Source organism: Oncorhynchus kisutch, linkage group LG18 (assembly GCF_002021735.2).
Source record: "Oncorhynchus kisutch isolate 150728-3 linkage group LG18, Okis_V2, whole genome shotgun sequence".
Lineage (NCBI taxonomy): Eukaryota > Metazoa > Chordata > Actinopteri > Salmoniformes > Salmonidae > Oncorhynchus > Oncorhynchus kisutch.
This window is the reverse complement of record NC_034191.2, coordinates 6,979,233-6,999,620: the sequence shown is the minus strand read 5'-3', so window position 1 is coordinate 6,999,620 and position 20,388 is coordinate 6,979,233. Positions and strand designations below refer to the sequence as shown.

The 20,388-nt window shown below is 44.4% G+C and overlaps 1 protein-coding gene across 2 annotated transcripts in view; it reads left to right on the top strand.

The window, feature by feature from the left end:
- LOC116354703 (collagen alpha-1(XXVI) chain-like) overlaps positions 1-20,388 on the top strand; it is a 46,225-nt gene that overhangs the window by 10,300 nt on the left and 15,537 nt on the right. The gene's annotated exons all lie outside the window — the stretch shown is intronic.

Genomic DNA, 20,388 nt, shown 5'->3' with positions numbered 1-20,388 from the left:
TCTCCTCTCCTTCTCTTCTCTCCTCCTCCTCTCTTCCTCCTCCCTCTCCTCCTCTCTTCTCTCCTCCTCTCGTCTCGTCTCTCCTCTCCTCTCCTCCTCCTCTCTCCTCTCCTCTCCTCTCCTCCTCTCTTCTCTTCTCTCCTCTCCTCTCCTCCTCTCTCCTCTCCTCTTCTCTCCTTCCTCTTTTCTTCTCTTATTTTAGCCTTATTTTCTCTACTCATGTTCCCCTCTATAAAATACACCACCATTGATCGTTTTGTTCTCAATCAATGTGTCCATAATGGATTCTTGCTGAGGCGGGAAAAATGTGTATTTGTGTGCTTCCTGACCCTGTGTGCTTCCTGATTGTGCGTACATGGGTCAGTGTGTGTGTAGTGTAGAAATATTATGGCATGGGAAACATTTGGGAGAAATGTGGGAGTAATTTAGCTGCCGTTGGCCCCTGGCACCTCTCCACTCTTTCTTAGCAGCACCTTGATGCCTATCTCCACACATTAACAAGGTAATGGGGCTGTGTGAGGAGGAAGCTCTTTAAAGGCAATGCCAGGACCTTCCCTGGAGTTGCTTTACTGGCAAGACAAGACAACTTCCACATAGTGCACTTCTCCAACACTTACTGAATAGACAAGCTCTCAACATCCTGCGTACATAACCACAACTTTAACAACCTTACTGAGTAGATCTCTCTACTCCCAACGCGATTAGGTAATATATTCCCATGTGCTAACATGCAGGTTAACCTGAATACTTTTAACAGTTGAACGCCCAGGAGGAGCTTCGTGAAAATGAGGGAGGATTTTAAGAATATTAACATCCACTTAGGAGGAATTATTCAGCTGTCAATCATGTATTACTTATTACGTTATAGGTGATCGTTGCTAAGAGTTTTGTAGGGTTTAATATCAACAGTTCTATTATTCAACACCTCTCCTATCTAGCGCTCATCGCCTCTCTTGCCCCCCTCAGCTCTCTCTTCCTCTCCTCCTCCCTCAGCTCTCTCTTCCTCTCCTCCTCCCTGAGCTCTCCCTTCCTCCCTCAGCTCTCTCTTCCTCTCCCTTCCTCCCTGAGCTCTCCCTTCCTCCCTCAGCTCTCCCTTCCTCTCCTCCTACCTCAGCTCTCTCTTCCTCTCATCCTCCCTCAGCTCTCTCTTCCTCTCCTCCTCCCTCAGCTCTCTCTTCCTCTCCCTTCCTCCCTCAGCTCTCCCTTCCTCTCTTCCTACCTCAGCTCCCCATTTCTCTCTTCCTACCTCAGCTCTCCCTTCCTCTCTTCCTACCTCAACTCTCTCTTTCTCTCCTCATCTCCCAGCTCTCCCTTCTCCTCCTCCCTCAGCTCTCCCTTCTCCTCCTCCCTCAGCTCTCCCTTGCTCTCCTCCTCCCTCAGCTCTCCCTTCTCCTCCTCCCTCAGCTCTCCCTTCTCCTCCTCCCTCGGCTCTCCCTTGCTCTCTTCCTCCCTCAGCTCTCCCTCCCTCAGCTCTCCCTTCCTCTCTTCCTCCCTCAGCTCTTCCTTCCTCTCCTCCTCACTCAGCTCTCCCTTTCTCTCTTCCTCCCTCAGCTCTCTCTTCCTCCCTCAGCTCTCCCTTCCTCTCCTCCTCTCTAAGCTTTCTCTCCTTCCCTGGGTTCTCCTTTCCATTTCTCTCTCTCTGTCCCTCTCTACCAACCCTCTCTCCCCTCTCTACCAACCCTCTCTCCCTCTCTCCCTCTGTCCCTCTCTACCAACCCTCTCTCCCTCTCTCCCTCTGTCCCTCTCTACCAAATCAAAAATCAAATCAAATCAAATTTATTTATATAGCCCTTCGTACATCAGCTGATATCTCAAAGTGCTGTACAGAAACCCAGCCTAGAACCCCAAACAGCAAGCAATGCAGGTGTAGAAGCACGGTGGCTAGGAAAAACTCCCTAGAAAGGCTAAAACCTAGGAAGAAACCTAGAGAGGAACCAGGCTATGTGGGGTGGCCAGTCCTCTTCTGGCTGTGCCGGGTGGAGATTATAATAGAACATGGCCAAGATGTTCAAATGTTCATAAATGACCAGCAGGGTCAAATAATAATAATCACAGGCAGAACAGTTGAAACTGGAGCAGCAGCACGGTCAGATGGACTGGGGACAGCAAGGAGTCATCATGTCAGGTAGTCCTGGGGCATGGTCCTAGGGCTCAGGTCAGTTGAAACTGGAGCAGCAGCACGGCCAGGTGGACTGGGGACAGCAAGGAGTCATCATGTCAGGTAGTCCTGGGGTATGGTCCTAGGGCTCAGGTCCTCAGAGAGAGAGAAAGAAAGAGAGAAGGAGATAGGAGAATTAGAGAATGCACACTTAGATTCACACAGGACACCGAATAGGACAGGAGAAGTACTCCAGATATAACAAACTGACCCCAGCCCCCCGACACATAAACTACTGCAGCATAAATACTGGAGGCTGAGACAGGAGGGGTCAGGAGACACTGTGGCCCCATCCGAGGACACCCCCGGACAGGGCCAAACAGGAAGGATATAACCCCACCCACTTTGCCAAAGCACAGCCCCCACACCACTAGAGGGATATCTTCAACCACCAACTTACCATCCTGAGACAAGGCTGAGTATAGCCCACAAAGATCTCCGGTGACCACATCAGTGAATCATGACCACATCAGTGAATCAACCCACTCAGGTGACGCACCCCTTCCAGGGACGGCATGAGAGAGCCCCAGTAAGCCAGTGACTCAGCCCCTGTAATAGGGTTAGAGGCAGAGAATCCCAGTGGAAAGAGGGGAACCGGCCAGGCAGAGACAGCAAGGGCGGTTCGTTGCTCCAGAGCCTTTCCGTTCACCTTCCCACTCCTGGGCCAGACTACACTCAATCATATGACCCACTGAAGAGATGAGTCTTCAGTAAAGACTTAAAGGTTGAGACCGAGTTTGCGTCTCTGACATGGGTAGGCAGACCGTTCCATAAAAATGGAGCTCTATAGGAGAAAGCCCTGCCTCCAGCTGTTTGCTTAAAAATTCTAGAAATTCTAGACAATTAGGAGGCCTGCGTCTTGTGACCGTAGCGTACGTGTAGGTATGTACGGCAGGACCAAATCAGAGAGATAGGTAGGAGCAAGCTCATGTAATGCTTTGTAGGTTAGCAGTAAAACCTTGAAATCAGCCCTTGCCTTAACAGGAAGCCAGTGTAGGGAGGCTAGCACTGGAGTAATATGATCAAATCTTTTGGTTCTAGTCAGGATTCTAGCAACCGTATTTAGCACCAACTGAAGTTTATTTAGTGCTGTATCCGGGTAGTTGGAAAGTAGAGCATTGCAGTAGTCTAACCTAGAAGTGACAAAAGCATGGATACATTTTTCTGCATAATTTTTGGACAGAAAGTTTCTGATTTTTGCAATGTTACGTAGATGGAAAAAAGCTGTCCTTGAAATGGTCTTGATATGTTCTTCAAAAGAGAGATCAGGGTCCAGAGTAATGCCGAGGTCCTTCACAGTTTTATTTGAGACGACTGTACAACCATTAAGATTAATTGTTAGATTCAACAGAAGATATTTTTGTTTCTTGGGACCTAGAACCAGCATCTCTGTTTTGTCAGAGTTTAAAAGTAGAACGTTTGCAGCCATCCACTTCCTTATGTCTGAAACACAGGCTTCTAGCGAGGGCAATTTTGGGGCTTCACCATGTTTCATTGAAATGTACAGCTGTGTGTCATCCGCATAGCAGTGAAAGTTAACATTACCAACCCCCTCTCCCTCTGTCCCTCTCTACCAACCCTCTCCCTCTCTACCAACCCTCTCTACCAACCCTCTCCCTCGGTCCCTCTCTACCAACCCTCTCTCCCTCTCTCCCTCTCTACCAACCCTCTCTCCCTCTCTCTACCAACCCTCTCTCCCTCTCTACCAACCCTCTCTCCCTCTCTCCCTCTCTCCTCCAATCTGTATTTCCTCTCTTCTCAGTTAAAGTGATAAAACAGCACCATATCCCCCATGTGGTGTAATGTTTGACTATTACAGTGAGAGGGAACGATGAGTAATGTGACTGCCTATGGCTGTTCTGAGAGCAGACGGAAGCCAGACAGTCACCATTGACCCCTAGGCGGTTCGGGAGATCCGTACCTGATCCTGGACCTGTCAGTTTGTCTGTTTCCTAAGGGCATCTATCTGAACAGTCTGTAGTTGTCGTGTCCTGATGATGTGTGGGACAACAGTCTGTAGTTGTCGTGTCCTGATGATGTGTGGATCAACAGTCTGTAGTTGTCGTGTCCTGATGATGTGTGGATCAACAGTCTGTAGTTGTCGTGTCCTGATGATGTGTGGATCAACAGTCTGTAGTCGTCGTGTCCTGATGATGTGTGGATCAACAGTCTGTAGTTGTCGTGTCCTGATGATGTGTGGATCAACAGTCTGTAGTTGTCGTGTCCTGATGATGTGTGGATCAACAGTCTGTAGTTGTCGTGTCCTGATGATGTGTGGATCAACAGTCTGTAGTTGTCGTGTCCTGATGATGTGTGGGACAACAGTCTGTAGTTGTCGTGTCCTGATGATGTGTGGATCAACAGTCTGTAGTTGTCGTGTCCTGATGATGTGTGGATCAACAGTCTGTAGTTGTCGTGTCCTGATGATGTGTGGATCAACAGTCTGTAGTTGTCGTGTCCTGATGATGTGTGGATCAACAGTCTGTAGTTGTTGTGTCCTGATGATGTGTGGATCAACAGTCTGTAGTTGTCGTGTCCTGATGATGTGTGGATCAACAGTCTGTAGTTGTCGTGTCCTGATGATGTGTGGATCAACAGTCTGTAGTTGTCATGTCCTGATGATGTGTGGATCAACAGTCTGTAGTTGTCGTGTCCTGATGATGTGTGGATCAACAGTCTGTAGTTGTCGTGTCCTGATGATGTGTGGATCAACAGTCTGTAGTTGTCGTGTCCTGGGCCAGATGATGTGGATGTTTTGGCTGTGAAGCAGTCTGGATTGTAAACTGATGAACCGTTGCATTCTGAGAGTATGAGAGAATGACAGAGTGTGTGTGTGTGTGTGTGTGTGTGTGTGTGTGTGTGTGTGTGTGTGTGTGTGTGTGTGTGTGTGTGTGTGTGTGTGTGTGTGTGTGTGTGTGTGTGTGTGTGTGTGTGTGTGTGTGTGTGTGTGTGTGTGTGTTATGACAGCCCCTGGCTTGCTGAGCTGGTAATGTCATGTGACTGGATGGGTCCCTTCTAATGACTCCATAGATGTTATGATGAAGTCAGTCATCCAGTCAGTCACTACAGAGCCTGCCCACTGGGCACAGACGTCGTTTCAACATCTAGTTTTGATTTAAATTTGGTTGAGTTGTCAACTAGCATGAATTCAACGTGAAATCAACCAAAAATCTCACCAAGTCTTTGGATTTAGGTTAAAAGTGAGGTGAAAAAATACACAAGTCCCTTATGTAGATGACTTTTTGCAAATCCAATAGTTTTCCACGTTGACTCAACATCATCACATTACATTTATTGGTTGAAATGATGTGGAAACAACATTGGGTCAACCAGTTTTTGCCCAGCGGGGGTGGCTTTGGTCCTGAGCATGCTTTAGATCCTCTATAATATCATACCGTACTACTAACCTCTAAGTTCTGGGTTCATAAGTGTTAAGATGAAGAGATGAGCTCTGGATATTCCACAGCGCTACTGGCAAAATATACTGAGGACAGATGAAACTAAAGTTGAGTTGTTTGGAAGGAACACACAACACTATGTGTGGAGAAAAAAAGGCACAGTACAGCAACATCAAAACCTCATCCCAACTGTAAAGTCTGGTGGAGGGAGCATCATGGTTTGTAGCTGCATTGCTGCCTTAGGGCCTGGACAGATTGCTATCATTGACAGAAAAATGAATTCCCAAGTTTATCAAGACATTTTGCAGGAGAATGTAAGGCCGTCTGTCCACCAATTGAAGCTCAACAGAAGTTGGGTGATGCAACAGGACAACGACCCAAAGGACAGAAATAAATTAACAACAAAATGGTTTAAACAGCAGAAAATATGCCTTCTGGAGTGGCCCAGTCAGAGTCCTGACCTTCTGGAGTGGCCCAGTCAGAGTCCTGACCTTCTGGGGTGGCCCAGTCAGAGTCCTGACCTTCTGGAGTGGCCCAGTCAGAGTCCTGACCTTCTGGAGTGGCCCAGTCAGAGTCCTGACCTTCTGGAGTGGCCCAGTCAGAGTCCTGACCTTCTGGAGTGGCCCAGTCAGATACCTGACCTTTTGGAGTGGCCCAGTCAGAGTCCTGACCTTCTGGAGTGGCCCAGTCAGAGTCCTGACCTTCTGGAGTGGCCCAGTCAGAGTCCTGACCTTCTGGAGTGGCCCAGTCAGAGTCCTGACCTTCTGGAGTGGCCCAGTCAGAGTCCTGACCTTCTGGAGTGGCCCAGTCAGAGTCCTGACCTTCTGGAGTGGCCCAGTCAGAGTCCTGACCTTCTGGAGTGGCCCAGTCAGAGTCCTGACCTTCTGGAGTGGCCCAGTCAGAGTCCTGACCTTCTGGAGTGGCCCAGTCAGAGTCCTGACCTTCTGGAGTGGCCCAGTCAGAGTCCTGACCTTCTGGAGTGGCCCAGTCAGAGTCCTGACCTTCTGGAGTGACCCAGTCAGAGTCCTGACCTTCTGGAGTGGCCCAGTCAGAGTCCTGACCTTCTGGAGTGGCCCAGTCAGAGTCCTGACCTTCTGGAGTGGCCCAGTCAGTCCTGACCTTCTGGAGTGGCCCAGTCAGAGTCCTGACCTTCTGGAGTGGCCCAGTCAGAGTCCTGACCTTCTGGAGTGACCCAGTCAGAGTCCTGACCTTCTGGAGTGACCCAGTCAGAGTCCTGACCTTCTGGAGTGACCCAGTCAGAGTCCTGACCTTCTGGAGTGGCCCAGTCAGAGTCCTGACCTTCTGGAGTGGCCCAGTCAGAGTCCTGACCTTCTGGAGTGACCCAGTCAGAGTCCTGACCTTCTGGAGTGGCCCAGTCAGTCCTGACCTTCTGGGGTGGCCCAGTCAGAGTCCTGACCTTCTGGAGTGGCCCAGTCAGTCCTGACCTTCTGGAGTGGCCCAGTCAGAGTCCTGACCTTCTGGAGTGACCCAGTCAGAGTCCTGACCTTCTGGAGTGGCCCAGTCAGTCCTGACCTTCTGGGGTGGCCCAGTCAGAGTCCTGACCTTCTTGAGTGGCCCAGTCAGAGTCCTGACCTTCTGGAGTGGCCCAGTCAGAGTCCTGACCTTCTGGAGTGGCCCAGTCAGAGTCCTGACCTTCTGGAGTGGCCCAGTCAGAGTCCTGACCTTCTGGAGTGGCCCAGTCAGAGTCCTGACCTTCTGGAGTGGCCCAGTCAGAGTCCTGACCTTCTGGAGTGGCCCAGTCAGAGTCCTGACCTTCTGGAGTGGCCCAGTCAGAGTCCTGACCTTCTGGAGTGGCCCAGTCAGAGTCCTGACCTTCTGGAGTGGCCCAGTCAGAGTCCTGACCTTCTGGAGTGGCCCAGTCAGAGTCCTGACCTTCTGGAGTGGCCCAGTCAGAGTCCTGACCTTCTGGAGTGGCCCAGTCAGAGTCCTGACCTTCTGGAGTGACCCAGTCAGAGTCCTGACCTTCTGGAGTGGCCCAGTCAGAGTCCTGACCTTCTGGAGTGGCCCAGTCAGAGTCCTGACCTTCTGGAGTGACCCAGTCAGAGTCCTGACCTTCTGGAGTGGCCCAGTCAGTCCTGACCTTCTGGAGTGGCCCAGTCAGTCCTGACCTTCTGGAGTGGCCCAGTCAGAGTCCTGACCTTCTGGAGTGGCCCAGTCAGAGTCCTGACCTTCTGGAGTGGCCCAGTCAGAGTCCTGACCTTCTGGAGTGGCCCAGTCAGAGTCTTGACCTTCTGGAGTGGCCCAGTCAGTCCTGACCTCAACCCGGTTGAAATTCTGTGGCATGACCTCAAGAGAGCGGTTCACACCAGACATCCCAAGAACATTGCTGAATTGAAACAGTTTTGTAAAGAGGAACGGTCCAAATTTCCTCCTGACCGTAGTGCAGGTCTGATCCGCAACTACAGAAAATGTTTGGTTGAGGTTATTGCTGCCAAAGGAGGGTCAACCAGTTATTAAATCCAAGGGTTCACATACTTTTCCCACCCTGCACTGTGAATGTTTACACGGTGTGTTCAATAAAGACATGAAAAGGTATTGTTGTGCGTTATTAGTTTAAGCAGACTGTGTTTGTCTATTGCTGTGGCTTAGATGAAGATCAGATAAATTTGATGACCTATTTATAAAAAATTCAATAAAAAATACCTTTATTTAACGAGGCAAGTCAGTTAAGAACAAATTCTTATTTACAATGACGCCCTAGGAACAGTGGGTTAACTGGTCTAGGAACAGTGGGTTAACTGGTCTAGGAACAGTGGGGTTAACTGGTCTAGGAACAGTGGGTTAACTGGTCTAGGAACAGTGGGTTAACTGGTCTAGGAACAGTGGGTTAACTGGTCTAGGAACAGTGGGTTAACTGGTCTAGGAACAGTGGGTTAACTGGTCTAGGAACAGTGGGTTAACTGGTCTAGGAACAGTGGGTTAACTGGTCTAGGAACAGTGGGTTAACTGCCTTGTTCAGGGGCAAAACACCATATTTTTGACCATGTCAGCTCAAAGGATTTGATAGAGCTACGCTCTAACCACTAGGCTACCTGCCACCTCTACACTCTAACCACTAGGCTACATGCCACCTCTACACTCTAACCACTAGGCTACCTGCCTCCTCTACACTCTAACCACTAGGCTACCTGCCACCTCTACGCTCTAACCACTAGGCTACATGCCACCTCTACACTCTAACCACTAGGCTACCTGCCACCCCTACACTCTAACCACTAGGCTACCTGCCACCCCTACACTCTAACCACTAGGCTACATGCCACCTCTACACTCTAACCACTAGGCTACCTGCCACCCCTACACTCTAACCACTAGGCTACATGCCACCTCTACACTCTAACCACTAGGCTACCTGCCACCCCTACACTCTAACCACTAGGCTACATGCCACCTCTACACTCTAACCACTAGGCTACCTGCCACCCCTACACTCTAACCACTAGGCTACCTGCCACCCCTACACTCTAACCACTAGGCTACATGCCACCTCTACACTCTAACCACTAGGCTACCTGCCACCTCTACGCTCTAACCACTAGGCTACATGCCACCTCTACACTCTAACCACTAGGCTACCTGCCTCCTCTACACTCTAACCACTAGGCTACCTGCCTCCTCTACACTCTAACCACTAGGCTACCTGCCTCCTCTACACTCTAACCACTAGGCTACCTGCCTCCTCTACACTCTAACCACTAGGCTACCTGCCTCCTCTACACTCTAACCACTAGGCTACCTGCCTCCTCTACACTCTAACCACTAGGCTACCTGCCTCCTCTACACTCTAACCACTAGGCTACCTGCCTCCTCTACACTCTAACCACTAGGCTACCTGCCTCCTCTACATTCTAACCACTAGGCTACCTGCCTCCTCTACACTCTAACCACTAGGCTACCTGCCTCCTCTACACTCTAACCACTAGGCTACCTGCCGCCTCTACACTCTAACCACTAGGCTACCTGCCTCCTCTACACTCTAACCACTAGGCTACCTGCCGCCTCTACACTCTAACCACTAGGCTACCTGCCTCCTCTACACTCTAACCACTAGGCTACCTGCCACCTCTACGCTCTAACCACTAGGCTACCTGCCACCTCTACGCTCTAACCACTAGGCTACATGCCACCTCTACACTCTAACCACTAGGCTACCTGCCTCCTCTACACTCTAACCACTAGGCTACCTGCCTCCTCTACACTCTAACCACTAGGCTACCTGCCTCCTCTACACTCTAACCACTAGGCTACCTGCCTCCTCTACACTCTAACCACTAGGTTACCTGCCTCCTCTACACTCTAACCACTAGGCTACCTGCCTCCTCTACACTCTAACCACTAGACTACCTGCCTCCTCTACACTCTAACCACTAGGCTACCTGCCACCTCCACACTCTAACCACTAGGCTACCTGCCTCCTCTACACTCTAACCACTAGGTTACCTGCCTCCTCTACACTCTAACCACTAGGCTACCTGCCACCTCCACACTCTAACCACTAGGCTACCTGCCTCCTCTACACTCTAACCACTAGGTTACCTGCCTCCTCTACACTCTAACCACTAGGCTACCTGCCACCTCTACACTCTAACCACTAGGCTACCTGCCACCTCTACACTCTAACCACTAGGCTACCTGCCTCCTCTACACTCTAACCACTAATGCAGAATTCCAGGTAATTCCAAAGGGTTCACATTCTTCTTCTTGCCGCTGTATTATAACCATAGTCCTGATCTACGGTGCCGAATTTCTGCCCGCGAGAGATTACTGTACTACTAGCACACTTGGAAAACCAATCAAGCGCTTGGAGACCAACTGATTCATTGAATTATCTTTGTTAGTATTGGGCTGTAACAAAAGCCTGCACATCTTGTGAGACATCAGGACTAGAATTGCAGAACACTGTTTTTGAGTCTAGGTTTGGTTGTGAGCGGTCAGTAGGCTGGCATGGGGATGAGAAATTCCGTATGGTCTCGCTGTGGAGAGCTGGGCATCCTTGGCATCCCTGGTTTGGGCACAGAGCGTTCAGCGCCTCCCGCTCCTGTTGCCAGCGATTGCCGACCACATGCTGGTCCTGGGCAGACACAGCACAGACTGCTGGGATACGGCCAGCCCTGGGAGGCTGTCTATGACATGACACCCTACCAGATAGACACGCATACTGTACACTCGCTGACACTGCCCACCCCTTTGTGTATCTTGGGGAAGTGACAGCATTCTCTTTCCTGTGTCTGTCTCTCTTGTGGGCTGCGTGCCTTAGCAATGAGGATGGTCCAATGCGCGCAAACACACGCACACACACACACACGCACACACACACACACACACACACAAACACACACGCACACGCACCGCACACTGCACTTGCTCCATGAACCTCAAGCATCTTCAATAGAGCTCAGTGGCTGCTTTATCCAATAGTATTGAATGAATATAGAGCTCGGCGGCTGCTTTATCCAATAGTATTGAATGAATATAGAGCTCAGGGGCTGCTTTATCCAATAGTATTGAATGAATATAGAGCTCAGGGGCTGCTTTATCCAATAGTATTGAATGAATATAGAGCTCAGGGGCTGCTTTATCCAATAGTATTGAATGAATATAGAGCTCGGCGGCTGCTTTATCCAATAGTATTGAATGAATATAGAGCTCAGGGGCTGCTTTATCCAATAGTATTGATGCATATAGGGCTCAGGGGCTGCTTTATCCAATAGTATTAATGCATATAGGGCTCTGCTTTATCCAATAGTATTGATGCATATAGGGCTCTGCTTTATCCAATAGTATTAATGCATATAGAGCTCAGGGGCTGCTTTATCCAATAGTATTAATGCATATAGGGCTCAGTGGCTGCTTTATCCAATAGTATTAATGCATATAGGGCTCAGGGGCTGCTTTATCCAATAGTATTGAATGAATCAATGCATAGATAATACATAGTTGAAACATTAAATTAAAACATGCTGAATTATTCACAACCAGGTCAAAAACAACTGACAGCAACAGGAGAAATGTTGTACTATAACACACAGAGGTTTATCTTTACACTATACATATCTTACCCTCCAGCTAACTCTGCTGTGTATAACACATTGAAATGTTGTACTATAACACACAGAGGTTTATCTTTACACTATACATATCTTACCCTCCAGCTAACTCTGCTGTGTATAAAACATTGAAATGTTGTACTATAACACACAGAGGTTTATCTTTACACTATACATATCTTACCCTCCAGCTAACTCTGCTGTGTATAAAACATTGAAATGTTGTACTATACACACAGAGGTTTATCTTTACACTATACATATCTTACCCTCCAGCTAACTCTGCTGTGTATAAAACATTGAAATGTTGTACTATAACACACAGAGGTTTATCTTTACACTATACATATCTTACCCTCCAGCTAACTCTGCTGTGTATAAAACATTGAAATGTTGTACTATAACACACAGAGGTTTATCTTTACACTATACATATCTTACCCTCCAGCTAACTCTGCTGTGTATAAAACATTGAAATGTTGTACTATAACACACAGAGGTTTATCTTTACACTATACATATCTTACCCTCCAGCTAACTCTGCTGTGTATAAAACATTGAAATGTTGTACTATAACACACAGAGGTTTATCTTTACACTATACATATCTTACCCTCCAGCTAACTCTGCTGTGTATAAAACATTGAAATGTTGTACTATAACACACAGAGGTTTATCTTTACACTATACATATCTTACCCTCCAGCTAACTCTGCTGTGTATAAAACATTGAAATGTTGTACTATAACACACAGAGGTTTATCTTTACACTATACATATCTTACCCTCCAGCTAACTCTGCTGTGTATAAAACATTGAAATGTTGTACTATAACACACAGAGGTTTATCTTTACACTATACATATCTTACCCTCCAGCTAACTCTGCTGTGTATAAAACATTGAAATGTTGTACTATAACACACAGAGGTTTATCTTTACACTATACATATCTTACCCTCCAGCTAACTCTGCTGTGTATAAAACATTGAAATGTTGTACTATAACACACAGAGGTTTATCTTTACACTATACATATCTTACCCTCCAGCTAACTCTGCTGTGTATAAAACATTGAAATGTTGTACTATAACACACAGAGGTTTATCTTTACACTATACATATCTTACCCTCCAGCTAACTCTGCTGTGTATAAAACATTGAAATGTTGTACTATAACACACAGAGGTTTATCTTTACACTATACATATCTTACCCTCCAGCTAACTCTGCTGTGTATAAAACATTGAAATGTTGTACTATAACACACAGAGGTTTATCTTTACACTATACATATCTTACCCTCCAGCTAACTCTGCTGTGTATAAAACATTGAAATGTTGTACTATAACACACAGAGGTTTATCTTTACACTATACATATCTTACCCTCCAGCTAACTCTGCTGTGTATAAAACATTGAAATGTTGTACTATAACACACAGAGGTTTATCTTTACACTATACATATCTTACCCTCCAGCTAACTCTGCTGTGTATAAAACATTGAAATGTTGTACTATAACACACAGAGGTTTATCTTTACACTATACATATCTTACCCTCCAGCTAACTCTGCTGTGTATAAAACATTGAAATGTTGTACTATAACACACAGAGGTTTATCTTTACACTATACATATCTTACCCTCCAGCTAACTCTGCTGTGTATAAAACATTGAAATGTTGTACTATACACACAGGGGTTTATCTTTACACTATACATATCTTACCCTCCAGCTAACTCTGCTGTGTATAACACATTGAAATGTTGTACTATACACACAGGGGTTTATCTTTACACTATACATATCTTACCCTCCAGCTAACTCTGCTGTGTATAAAACATTGAAATGTTGTACTATAACACACAGGGGTTTATCTTTACACTATACATATCTTACCCTCCAGCTAACTCTGCTGTGTATAACACATTGAAATGTTGTACTATAACACACAGGGGTTTATCTTGGAAGAGAGGATGGGAAATTCAATAAACAATAAAATATCTGATTTATATTTAGTCAAGAGATGGCTGTAGAACTACACTGTAGTGATGTATATTTAGTCAAGAGATGGCTGTAGAACTACACTGTAGTGATGTATATTTAGTCAAGAGATGGCTGTAGAACTACACTATAGTGATGTATATTTAGTCAAGAGATGGCTGTAGAACTACACTGTAGTGATGTATATTTAGTCAAGAGATGGCTGTAGAACTACACTATAGTGATGTATATTTAGTCAAGAGATGGCTGTAGAACTACGCTATAGTGATGTATATTTAGTCAAGAGATGGCTGTAGAACTACGTTATAGTGATTTATATTTAGTCCAGAGATGGCTGTAGAACTACACTATAGTGATTTATATTTAGTCCAGAGATGGCTGTAGAACTACGTTATAGTGATTTATATTTAGTCAAGAGATGGCTGTAGAACTACGTTATAGTGATTTATATTTAGTCAAGAGATGGCTGTAGAACTACGCTATAGTGATGTATATTTAGTCAAGAGATGGCTGTAGAACTACGTTATAGTGATTTATATTTAGTCAAGAGATGGCTGTAGAACTACACTATAGTGATTTATATTTAGTCAAGAGATGGCTGTAGAACTACGTTATAGTGATTTATATTTAGTCCAGAGATGGCTGTAGAACTACACTGTAGTGATTTATATTTAGTCAAGAGATGGCTGTAGAACTACACTATAGTGATTTATATTTAGTCAAGAGATGGCTGTAGAACTACACTATAGTGATTTATATTTAGTCAAGAGATGGCTGTAGAACTACACTATAGTGATTTATATTTAGTCAAGAGATGGCTGTAGAACTACGTTATAGTGATTTATATTTAGTCAAGAGATGGCTGTAGAACTACGCTATAGTGATGTATATTTAGTCAAGAGATGGCTGTAGAACTACACTATAGTGATGTATATTTAGTCAAGAGATGGCTGTAGAACTACGCTATAGTGATGTATATTTAGTCAAGAGATGGCTGTAGAACTACGCTATAGTGATGTATATTTAGTCAAGAGATGGCTGTAGAACTACACTATAGTGATGTATATTTAGTCAAGAGATGGCTGTAGAACTACGTTATAGTGATTTATATTTAGTCAAGAGATGGCTGTAGAACTACGCTATAGTGATGTATATTTAGTCAAGAGATGGCTGTAGAACTACACTATAGTGATGTATATTTAGTCAAGAGATGGCTGTAGAACTACACTATAGTGATGTATATTTAGTCAAGAGATGGCTGTAGAACTACACTATAGTGATGTATATTTAGTCAAGAGATGGCTGTAGAACTACACTATAGTGATGTATATTTAGTCAAGAGATGGCTGTAGAACTACGTTATAGTGATTTATATTTAGTCAAGAGATGGCTGTAGAACTACGTTATAGTGATTTATATTTAGTCAAGAGATGGCCGTAGAACTACACTATAGTGATGTATATTTAGTCAAGAGATGGCTGTAGAACTACACTATAGTGATTTATATTTAGTCAAGAGATGGCTGTAGAACTACGTTATAGTGATTTATATTTAGTCAAGAGATGGCTGTAGAACTACACTGTAGTGATTTATATTTAGTCAAGAGATGGCTGTAGAACTACACTATAGTGATTTATATTTAGTCAAGAGATGGCTGTAGAACTACACTGTAGTGATTTATATTTAGTCAAGAGATGGCTGTAGAACTACACTATAGTGATTTATATTTAGTCAAGAGATGGCTGTAGAACTACACTATAGTGATGTATATTTAGTCAAGAGATGGCTGTAGAACTACACTGTAGTGTATGTTATGATTGTGGATATTACTTAGAGGACCCGTTGTATCTGATAAGTGAGGTTATGACGTCATTAGGACATCCCTCCTATTGCCAAAGCCTGTTTCTCTACTTCTATAGTTAGGTATCTGTAATACATGATCTGTAATACATTATCAGTAATACATTATCCGTAAGACACATGCACAACAGGAAGCTACAGTATTTATGCAACAAGAAATATGAATGGAAAAATACTTTCCACAGCTGTGTGTGTGTGTAACAGTATAACTTTAGACCATCCCCTCGCCCATACTCGGGCGCAAACCAGGGACCCTCTGCACACATCAACAACTGCCTCCCACGAAGCATCGTTACCCATCGCTCCACAAAATCCGCGGCCCTTGCAGAGCAAAGGGGAACCACTACTTCAAGGTCTCAGAGCAAGTGACAACACCGATTGAAACGCTATTTAGCGCGCACCGCTAACTAAGCTAGCCGTTTCACATCCGTTATGTATGTGTGTGTGTGTGTGTGTGTGTGTGTGTGTGTGTGTGTGTGTGTGTGTGTGTGTGTGTGTGTGTGTGTGTGTGTGTGTGTGTGTGTGTGTGTGTGTGTGTGTGTGTGTGTGTGTGTGTGTGTGTGTGTGAACTTCTATATATTCTCTCTGTTGTTTGACTCAACCGTCTGGGTATCAATGGTGATCAGGTTACAGTCTGTCTTCAGAGACTCATTTACATAATCATATAGTGCCTGTTACATCCTGGTTCGTATTCAGTAATTATATACAGATGTGGGATTTTAATTTGAGCCTGTTTGCTACAGCAGGAAAATAATCCTGCAGCAACAGGAAATGTGAATTATTATGTGGATTATAAATAATGGACATTTGTAAGGGTTGAAGTCTGAAATGTAAACGTGGAAATGACAAAATTCAGAATCCTTTTTTCAAAACCCAAATACAATACAAGTTTTAAGTTTCCTGCAATTGCAGGAAAGTTATGCCGCAGCAGGGTGATCAAATGAAGATCCTACATCTGCAGTGGATCATAGAGCAGGATCTTCACATGCTAAAACATGGTACCATATTAACGCTCATTCTCTTGATGTTCAACATACAAACCTTGTATAAAATATGTTGAATTTGTACCTTTTTAATAAAACAACTTCAGATCTTCAACATTATAACCACTATCAGAAGAAGAAAAACAACAGGCAGCACCTCCTACTGGAGAATGTATCTCTCTACAGATACTCTTTGGTCTCCCATCGAGTGATTTAACCAAGCCCTTGCCCTGCCCTCCTTAGCGATGATATTTGTCACTGACGACTACAAATGTACTATTGTGAGAATGATTGTTGAGAGATCTCCACTTTAAAAAAAAAGAAGAGATGTACTGTTGCTGTCAAGGTCATTCTAAAGGGTAGGTTTAACAGAGCAAATGAAATGTCACCATAGTTTTACCAGTTTAGTATCATCACTAATATTATTTATGCCTGTATAACGTTTACAAAGTCATCAACTGCCATTGTTTCAATTCAGCCCAGGGTTCAAGTTTAAGATGGTCTTCAAGGAAGTAGGGTTTCAGATGTTTTCTGAAAGATGGGCAGGGACTCCGCTGTCCTGACTTTAGGGGGAAGCTTGTTCCCCTGTTGGGGTGCCCGGACAAAGAGCTTTGACTGGGCTGATCAGGAACTGCCCTCCTGTAAGGGTGGGAGCGCCAAGAGACCAAAGATGGCGGAACAGAGTGCTTGGGTTGGGGTGTAGGGTTTGACCTCAGGTTAGGGTGTAGGGTTTGACCTCAGGCTAGTGTGTAGGGTTTGACCTCAGGCTAGGGTGTAGGGTTTGACCTCAACCCAATTTTTTTTCTTCTTTAACTTAGATTCTTGGTTGAGATGGAGACGTGAATCCATCTCCTTCAAATGTTGATATTTGGTTGCGTTGACAACCAAACACAATTCAACATCCCTTTTGAAATACAGTAAATGACCCATTAACTTGTTGACAAATTATTTGTTGGGATTCACGTCTCCAACTCTTCCAAAACTAAAAGTTAAAGAATGGGATTTAGCCAGTGGCTCAGATGGAACTATCCAAGCAGTAGATATACATGTCCTTTAAACGTTGATATCTGGTTGTGGTGTCAACTAAATACATTTCAATATTACTTTAAATACAGTAAATAGACTGAAGTTAAGGCTGTCTTCTTAAACTAATGTCACATTCAACCTTAAAATATGGCCATGTAACTGTTATTCATTTTAAGGTTACTGTAACTATAAATGTCTACTGTAAATGTCTACTGTAAAGGTCTACTGTAAATGTCTACTATAAATGTCTACTGTAAATGTCTACTGTAAATGTCTACTGTAAATGTCTACTATAAATGTCTACTGTAAATGTCTACTGTAAATGTCTACTGTAAATGTCTACTGTAAATGTCTACTTATGTAGTAGTATATGTTCAAAATGACATGCTATGGTCGTAGGTCAGTGGAGATTGCTATAGTCACAATTGCTATAATTATCTGTACCAAATCTCCAACAGCATTGATCACTTGTTATGTTATTCATTTTAAGGTTGCTGTAACTGTAAATGTCTACTGTAAATGTCTACTGTAAATGTCTACTGTAAATGTCTACTTATGTAGTAGTATATGTTCAAGATAACATGCTAAGGTCGTAGGTCAGTGGGAGATGTTTACAATCTGCGCAGAATCTGCAACAGCATTGATCACTTGTTCTATGTACGTTTAATGTAATCTCAACCAGCTGCAATCCAGGTGATTTGGTTCTGCTATTGAATGAAGCACAGTGATAATGCATTCATACAGTAAATCCTACAACTAAATCAAATCTGACATTTTTATTCCCATTTGAACTTTGTTGTGCTTTTAAATGGTTGAATGTGCAATGATAGCTCATTTAGATGAGAACTAAACCCCCAAAAGAAATCAGACATGGTTTTTCCATTGGAATCTGGTTGTGCTTTCAGATGGTTGAAATAACTCATAGTGATAACATAGTGATAACATAGTGATAACACATTGTATATTCAGCTAACCTTCTTTTTGAGTGGGTGTATATAGGTTGTAATCTCATTGATCAACGTCTCAACCAAATATTCACGAATGATCCACGTTGAAATGACGTGCTGTGTCCAGTTGGCGGTTGTTCTTGTTTTGTCAGTAAAGTTGCCAAAAGTGTATCTGTTTGCAGAACTAGACAAAAACATGAACGTGATCAGACTCCTCTGAGAATTTAAACAGGAAAATGTAGTTTGTTTGTTTATTTAGCGCAATACCTTGTTACTGTAATAACTACAGTATAAAGGACTACGTCATTAAATCCTCTCCCAAAAACTCAGATCATTCCAAGAAAAATAAATAGAATGAGACTCCATATCTTTGTGTTGCCATGGTGTTTTATTTTATTTTTTATTTTACCTTTATTTAAGTTGCCATGGTGTCTTTGTGTTGCCATGGTGTCTTTATGTTGCCGTGGTGTCATTATGTTGCCGTGGTGTCATTACATTGCCATGGTGTCTTTATGTTGCCATGGTGTCATTACGTTGCCGTGGTGACATTACGTTGCCATGGTGACATTACGTTGCCATGGTGTCATTACGTTGCCATGGTGTCATTACAGATCCCAACATACTTCCTCTGTAGGTTGTGGTTCCACTATAAGTGCTGCGTTAGCTTTCACACAACAGAACTTTGCCTTTCTCTGCTGTGATGCTTACACTCCCTCCACATGTTGGTATAGATTACCTCTGGCTCACGTTCATGACACGAAGACTCGTCTCTGTGGCGTGTGTTTATGACACAGTAATGACTCCAGATCCCAAGGGGGGGGGGGTTAAGGGTGCACCCATCCTGCCCCTGGATGATGGGTAAGAGCTGATATAACCCTGGGAGAGAACAGAGAGAGAGAGGGTCATATCACGTCTGTGCCCTAACCAACCCCCCTTGAACTGTACACTGAACACTCCATATCGGTGTGTACATATATCACCCCCATACACCCTACTGTACCGATACTCAGTGCAATTGCTCTTATCCCAAGGAGCTAATTGGCTTCATTTTGGTCTCACTGAAGTGGCTAGATAAACAGTACTGAGTATGTGGGCAGATTCATTACAGAGGAATGTGTTTGGTTGAGCCCTTGATTGGTGCTTCTGTTTGTGGATGCTTATACCAATGGTAAACCAACACTTTGGACCCCCCCCCCCCCCCCCCCCCCACACACACACACCTAAACCCTGCCTGTCCTATTTCAGACCATAAACCTCAACGGCTGGAACCCTGTGTACAGTGGTTAAACCATGATATAGAGAAGCCAGAACCGTTTCAGCTCCTTTTGTTGTTGCAATGACTAGTTATTTATGACTGCTAGTTGTCCATGGCAATGGCATTCTACATCATTAGGTTTGTGTGGCCAGATGTGTCTGTGGAATGGGGAACATTCCGGAACACTTCTGTTCTTGACATTCTATAACAGAACATTCTATTTACAGGCTACACTCATAGACTAACGTTCCTCTGTGCATGTCATGTAGTTTACTCAGAGGTGACCAGATTATTATGTGAATGATGTCCTGAGTACCCCATTGACCAGATTATTATATAAGTAGTGTCCTGAGTACCCCATTGACCAGATTATTATACAAGTGGTGTCCTGAATACCCCATTGACCAGATTATTATATAAATGGTGTCCTGAGTACCCCATTGACCAGATTATTATACACGTGGTGTCCTGAGTACCCCATTGACCAGATTATTATACACGTGGTGTCCTGAGTACCCCATTGACCAGATTATTATACAAGTAGTGTCCTGAGTACCCCATTGACCAGATTATTATACAAGTAGTGTCCTGAGTACCCCATTGACCAGATTATTATACAAGTGGTGTCCTGAGTACCCCATTGACCAGATTATTATACAAGTGGTGTCCTGAGTACCCCATTGACCA